The sequence below is a fragment of the Zingiber officinale genome, chromosome 8A, assembly GCF_018446385.1.
Source record: "Zingiber officinale cultivar Zhangliang chromosome 8A, Zo_v1.1, whole genome shotgun sequence".
NCBI classification, from domain to species: domain Eukaryota; kingdom Viridiplantae; phylum Streptophyta; class Magnoliopsida; order Zingiberales; family Zingiberaceae; genus Zingiber; species Zingiber officinale.
The window spans coordinates 13826551-13834770 of NC_056000.1; positions in this window are offsets into that span (position 1 = coordinate 13826551).

An 8220-nucleotide genomic window follows, 5' to 3' on the forward strand; every position below is an offset into this window, starting at 1 on the left:
TGAAGGTTCTGTGAGTTGCGTACCTGGAAGGAAGCGGAGGCTCGTCAACGACGGGGAGGAAGTAGGTGTTCGCTGAAGAGGGCTTCGACTGGACGAGCGAGTGGCTTAGTGAATAGGTTTGCGTGAGAGAGGTTCGCGTGATTTAGTGGAGGGCTTCGGCGGAGAGGGATCCGGCTAAGAGAGGATGGGAAGAGATGTTCGGCGGAGAAGCTTAGGGTTCGACAGAGAAGCTTCGGTGGAGGGAGTTGTCGTGAGGAGAGGGCGCGAGTTAGGTTTTTGCGTGACAGAGGTTCGCGCGAGGGGTTTTCAAGGCAAAAAATAATTGTAAATTTGGTGGAACTGTGTTTGGCGGTTCGGGAGATTCGGGAGTGAACTATTTTAGCAGAAAAGTAATTGTGGAAGTATTATTTTTGTATAAAAAGTTTGCAAAAAATTAGGAAGGGGAATTGTTAATTTCAATGGAAAGTGTTAAAAAAGTTTGAAGATTATTAACGGTGTATATTATATGCTGTTAGAATTTTATAATATTTATTAGCAACATGCAGTTTTACACGTCGTGATTTATATATGTATAATAATTATTAACAGTGCGCTACGCGCGCCGTTAATATTTAGTTTTAACAACGCACTTTGCACGCCGTAGAAAAGTTTATTGACAGCGTTCTATTTCTGCACGCCATCATTTGTATAAATATTATATTATTGGCAGCGCACATAATTAGGTGCACCGTAAAAACTATTATTAACGGTGTGCTTTAACTGCACGCCGTTGATGATGGGCCGCGGAAAGTCACTTTTGTTGTAGTGAATCCAAATATTCTAACAGAGGCCTGATAAAAAAAATAAAATAAGATCAATTTTAAAAGTCACCTTCCATAGGGTAGAAAAGAAAAGTTGTGCACTGTTCCGTGCCAACTGGCACGGAGCCATACCTTCTAATCCATGGTGTATAAATTATGTTTGACACCATATATACCATCTCCCCACCAAGACCTTCACAGGGGACTTGATTTCATGTAAATCCAAGTAGGGGAGGGCCATCAGTGGGTTTTGGTCAAAACCCACTGATGGACCTAGACATCTCTGATTGGACCCATTTCAGCTCTAGTGGTATTCTGGAGTTGTAAGGATTCCAAATCTGCTGGCAAATCATTATTTAAATATCTATAGGTGCTGAGAAAAAATAATATAAAATCAACCTCCATTGGGCCTGATATGCTTGGATATCAGGCCCAACGTGGGCCTGATATGAGTGCATATCAGGCCCAACGTGGGCCTGATATGAGTATCATTTAATAAAGCCCAAAGTGGCCTTAGTATGGTATCCTTTCTTATAAATTTATACTATCTCCCCTTTTCTATAAACTCAAAATGTGCTACCATGCTCCTTATGAAAAAATTAAAAATAAAATAAAATTAGAAGATGCTACCATAGGGTTTAAGTCTATAGCATGGCCATAAGTGGAATAAGTGGCAACTGGCAAGGAGCTATACCTTCTAATCCATGGTGTATAAATAATGTTTGACACCATATATACCATCTCCCCACCAAGACCTTCACAGGGGATTTGATTTCATGTAAATCCAAATAGGGGAGGACCATCAGTGGGTTTTGGTCAAAACTCACTGATGGACCTAGACACCTCTGATTGGACCCATTTCAGTTGTAGTGGTATTCTGTAGTTGCAAGGACTCCAAATCTGTTGGCAAATCATTATTTAAATATCTATAGGTGCTGGGAAAAAATAATATAAAATCAGCCTCCGTTGGGCCTGATATGCTTGGATATCAGGCCCAACGTGGGCCTGATATGAGTATCATTTAATAAAGCATTATTCTATCTCCCCCTAATATAAACTCCAAACATTCTAACAGGGGTCTGATCAAAAAAATAAAATAAGATCAATTTTAAAATTCACCTTCTTTAGGGTTGAAAAGAAAAGTGGTGCATTGTTCCGTGCCAACTGCCACGGAGCAATACCTTATTAGAAATGGGGCATAAATAAGGTATTGATTAACCATAAATTTAATTTACAATAAATTGATTCACCATAAATTTAATTTACACAAACAGTAAATCATTACAAGAATAGTATATTATAATTGTTCATTATTTCTATAGTTTAAAGTTTTTGTCAGACATGATTTTATGTCCAAGTCTAAATCTATAAGCTCTCATATCAGCTTGTAGAAAGTCTGTAGATCTCCGGAACATTAAACTCTCTGCATAGCACATTATAAAAAAAGCACAATCCAACCTACAAAACAAAAGCACAATCCATCATAAAAAAGCCAAATCAAATTATTATAGAACATACACAAATACTTACGATTTGCTTTGTGTAGGGCCAATAACTTGCATCGTTTTATACTCTCTCCCGGAGAATGGTGCTAAACCTTTATGCCACCTGTGATAGTATGACCAGTTTAGCTCCTTAAAAAACAACACCTACAAATATCAAACCATAATAATTAATACATAAACAATGATTATTGGATATAAGAAATTTGTTACTTACAGTTTGATTAAAAACAGAAGTGTAATTTTCTGTGGTACCAAGAGAGTTATAATGAATTATTTGACGTTCCTCCAGGTCCATGACCATTAGATGCCAATGATCATCTTGGTTATGTAGAGGACAGAAAATATATCTAATGCCCTTGTCGTCATCAGTTTTTGTAGTTTGTTTCAATGCATCCACGTGCATCATTCCGAACAAGTCCTATGCAAATAATAGAGCTATTTAGGTGACTGCATCCAATATATATTGTAAATAATTTACAATGAGATAAGGGACATACTCGGAATCCAACCCCACAAAATATGGATGGGTGGTATGGTGAGTTAGAGTTTTTGGCTTCATTAGCAAGAATATTCCAATAAACATTTATGCAATCCCCATTGGTATATTGCGTCCAATCAAATATTGTCATAAAAGATTGCATATCTAAAGAGAAATTATCATTTGTCCATATTGGTTGCACCGTCACCTACACACAAGGATACAGTCAATGGTATTTAATAAATTAAAAATATAGAAAATATCATTAAACTCCAATAATAATCCTTCGTTGACATGTGGGTTAAGTATTTAGATTGGCAACTGCGTTACCTTAATTGACTGAGCTTCAATAATGCATCGGCTATCACATCATCTTGACTCTTTTTAAAAAATGTCTTCGCTTGCTAAGATAATTAAAATAATACTATGTCATTAAGGATTATAAAATAACAACTTACCTACTCTCAACCGTACCTTCAATATTTTGGTTTTGACCTTGTTAAGTTCATGACATTGTGCTTCTAGCTGTGATGAACTTGTATTTTCTGTCTTTGATGGTGCAGGAGCATCTGGTTCGACAGTAAGAACAAGCTGTTTGCCTTTTTTTTGGTGCATTTGGATATCAAACTTCTCTTTGTTCTCTTTCTTTTGGGGCCTACCCGAAAATTAGTTGGAATTATAGGCAGATTAGGGTCTATGCCTTCTGATGCAGGGTCTATGCCTTCTGATGCTCTTGGCTCCCCTGATATGCTTTGTATGACTTATTGGAGCTCTTTAATCTTATTTTCGGCATCGACGATGATTTTGTCTTTTACATTTAAAATTTTGTTATCCACGTCAGAATTTATAGTGTCAGCCTTGGTGCCACTCGTATCCCGTTCCTTACGCAGTTCACTTATTTGTTGATCCTTTTCTTTAAGCATAGATTCCATATCAGCAATCACAATATCCTTTGCTGCTACTAGACTATCCTTTTCTTCTATCACCGTTGCCAGGTTTTTATTAGCTTCCTCCAAACTTTGAGTAGCTTTATGTAATTCTTGCTTTAAACTCTCAATTTTGTTATCCTTTTCCTTGCACAAAATACAATCTACCGTATCGTCACACTGCAGTAGACCTTCTTTGGCTTGATGTAAAGATCCTTGGCCAACCAACTCAAGATACTCAGCTGGCTGAGGCCGGTTTGGTAGTAAATCCAACTCTAATTCTGTCAGAAATAAATCTATTAAAATTTTATCTACAGTTACATGGTCTATCATTTTTTTTACTGTGTCAACATGATAGTTAGGCCACCTCCACCGTAGTATTCTTGGAAATTTTTCTGGATGGTCTGGATCAATAATGCTGATGTACTCACACACCCATACCTACAATATGATTATAAAAATAATTCATAATCTTTACAAATATCGTGATATATATGTAATCGGACTTACAGCTAAAATATTTGGAAATCCCTTGAGCAAGGGGCCTTGGGCGTTGCATCAGCAACCTGTGGTTTTGGTCTTAATGTAAGCTCCAATCCAATGGAGTCTAATTGTTGAGCCATGAAACTGTATACTGCATTGCACCAGTTAAACCTAGCTAAGTTGTCAAAATCATCTACACAGTCAATTAGGGAGAGCACAGGTATTCTGAGAACACTGCTACTCCCATAAAACAAAACAGTTGTAAAAAAATACAAGATATACAGCTGACAGTACAGCTTGTCATTTGATCTCGACTTCCTAATCAGTTTCTCTAAATGTCTGGCAGAACAATCCGATTCTCGGAAAAACTCCATGTACAGTGCGCTTGAAGCCTCATTTAAATCGAAACGAACTATATCTCCATTGTCGGGTAGGCCAAGAATCAGTCCCACATCTACCTTAGTAAAATTGAGCTTCTTCCCATGGAAGATAAAGTTTTTTTCCTCATGATCCCAGTTATCAAACATATTTTATACCTGAGCTCTTACAAAAGAACTATCAGGGAGGTCGAGGATCCACGAAAAACGTGTGCCTCGAATCTTCTGTTCTTGTTCTACAGTCGGGTTAACAGAAGAGATAAACTTTCTGAAGTGGCAAATGGTACTTTTCCAGTTCATTCTTTTAGTTCTTCCTCTGTTGACATAACTTTGATAATTTGGTCGATCAGCACTCACACTTGTCGAGGCTTCTTTTGTTGCCATTGCGAACCTAGCTACTGTATAACCACACCCAGAAAAACAACTCTTATTTCCCGTAATAACGACTACACTCTTATTCTAACACACCCACACAGACCCTAGGTTAAACGGTTATAGAAAGCATAACTAAATGAGCAACCGATCTACGTACGAAAATGATTCTTGAACGCCGGTAAAGGTAGAGTCACGCCTCGACCGGAGCTGCGTAGAATGGCTTCGAGAAGAAGATGACGACCGAAGCAGGAGAGTGTGTGCTTTTGTAGATTGAAACTTGGGCTTGATATCCCATTATTTTATTTTAAATTTAATCGACTCGATTTATGCGTAAGATTATTTATTATTATTTTGAAATAATACTCTTTAATATCAGGCCCCACGTTGGGCCTGATATGGCACTCATATCAGGCCCACGGTGGGCCTGATATCCAAGCATATCTGGCCCAATGGAGGCTGATTAATTTTATTTTGTTTTTTCCCAGCACCTATAGATATTTAAATAATGATTTTTCAGCAGATTTGGAGTCCTTGCAACTCCAGAATACCACTAGAACTGAAATGGGTCCAATCAGAGGTGTCTAGGTCCATCAGTGGGTTTTGACCAAAACCCACTGATGGCCCTCCCCTACTTGGATTTACATGAAATCAAGTCCCCTATGAAGGTATTGGTGGGGAGATGGTATATATGGTGTCAAACATAATTTATACACCATGGATTAGAAGGTATGGCTCCGTGCCAGTTGGCACGGAACAGTGTACAGCTTTTCTTTTCTACCCTATGGAAGGTGACTTTTAAAATTGATTTTATTTTATTTTTTTTTATCAGGCCCCTATTAGATTGTTTGGAGTTTATATTAGGGGGAGATAGAATAATACTTTATTAAATGATACTCATATCAGACCCACGTTGGGCCTGATATTCAAGCATATCAGGCCCAATGGAGCCTGATTGTATTTTATTTTTTTCCCAGCACCTATAGAGTTTTAAATAATGATTTGCCAGCAGATTTGGAGTCCTTGCAACTCCAGAATACCACAAGAACTGAAATGGGTCCAATCAGAGGTGTCTAGGTCCATCAGTTGGTTTTGACCAAAACTCATTGATGGCCCTCCCCTACTTGGATTTACCTGAAATCACGTTTCCTGTGAAGTTCTAACTGGGATGATGATATATCTGGTATCAAAACGTATTTATACCCCATTTCTAATAAGGTATTGCTCCGTGGCAGTTGGCACGGAACCTAGTGACATTGTGCTCTTGAAACCGACTGTTGGTCCGAGCCTATTTGATTTTTTAAACAATCCCAACCGTTACCATGTTTTCAGTTTTGAGAAGATAGAAATGGTGTGCATTATAACTTATATACATTGTCTCTTTCCACTGATAAGCACCAGCATCGCATTTTGTATATTGTGACTTATTTATATTTGACTAATCACTATGCAATATTATTAATATTCCAGTGACAGTTTATAATCTTCTCATATACTACATACCACCGTATTATACAACAAAGATTGCATACAAAGATATTAAACTACCTACACTACGTAATAAGTTTATTTACATTTTATACAAGTTTTTGCCTTACAAGATTGGATATTTAATCCAATGTTTTAAAATACTTATCCCTCAAAATTGATACCATTACATCAATTCTAATCTTTTTCATGTCTCCTTGTTTGAAGTCCATCTTCATATCATATAGGAGACATCGAATGTATTGTGATCCGGTGGTAAGGCCGGGGGGGGCTCTCATGAGGGAAAGGTCAACGACACGTGGAGGTCAACAGTCAAAGGAGGGTCAACCCCATGGGCTCGACGAGTGGGCGGGACATGCCGATCACTAGGCAATGACCTTCATCCGAGAGAACAACCATCTGGTCGTGAGCCCAGATTTCCAATGAAGAAGATCATATGGCCGAGCGGATAGTCTGCTCGGCCGCGGTGCAAGGCAAGAGTAAAGACCAAGCAGTCTGCTCGCTCGGCCAGGGTGTCAGGCTACGAGAGCCGAGCAGGCAACAACCCTGAACCTTCCCGGACGGACGACCACCTACGCCAGATCAAAGGCGAATGTTCTGGCTGAGCGGCTTGATGGTTGATCTGGGAAGAGGTAGTCAAAAAGTGTGGGACAGTGGGGACGTCATCTTAGTAACCCCTGTTGCTGACAATAGGCATATTCGAGGACCAGGCCATACTCAGTATCGTACGACAAAGGGTTCTGCTGTCCCATCAAGGAGATGCTCAGATTGTAGCAGTATGGCGTCAGACATGCTCTTCTGACAAGCCCATGCTGCGGTATGGTATAGGACACGTGTACACCTCGGTTTGTGTGCATCAAGCTCCCATAGCTCTATATAAGAGCCCTTAGACTTCACCGGAGGTATGAAATCTATGATCCTGGGAGCCACTTTCTTATTTTTCGTCTGCCTAACTTGAGCGTCGGAGGGTCGTCGACGGGAACCCCCTCCCGGCCCGACTTCCTTGCAGGTTCGCCGGAGTTCCATACAGCTGGTTGAAGATCTACGTCAGCAATTCGGAGAGAGTCACGTGCCCAGCGTCCGTTGATTCAGCATTCGGACAGGATCATATTGCATCACAAAGAAGCCACAGTCAACGCTGTAAACAACAACAACATTTTTATGGCCAATATTTTTTTATCAATAATTTATATTCACACTTTGTGCTCGATTTACCTTGCTTGTTGTTGTGGACATTCTATTGTGCGAGAGACCCATCTATCAAACGGATAATGCCTTTCCAAGTTTGGATGAATAGCAGCAACGTGCTCACGACTATATAATTTAAAATCTGATACCTGAAGATTGAAGAGGAAATTTTCATTTTCCATCAACTAGCATTTATATTAAAATACAACCATACACATTATTATTAGATGCTCACTGCTGCTTCAAATTCATATTTGTATTTACTTCCACTTGCTAGAGAATTGTACTTATTGAACGTCATTGATTTGGTGTCCACCACCAGCAAGTGGAAGTGTGCATTATCACTGCACAAAGGTATAAATATATACCTTACCTCTTCATCTCATCTATCCGTCTTTATCATGTGTTGGAAGGCAAACTTACTTGACGATTTCATTAATGACTACAAATATGCAAAGTCATACATACATAACCAAATAATAAAAAGAATTCTATTTTTTACTATAATCAAATCAATTCCTTACTGTGAAGAATGTTGAACAATATATTGACTTGTTGTATGTGCTTCCAGACGGGAATGCCCCCCTAAATAGAATTTTACAA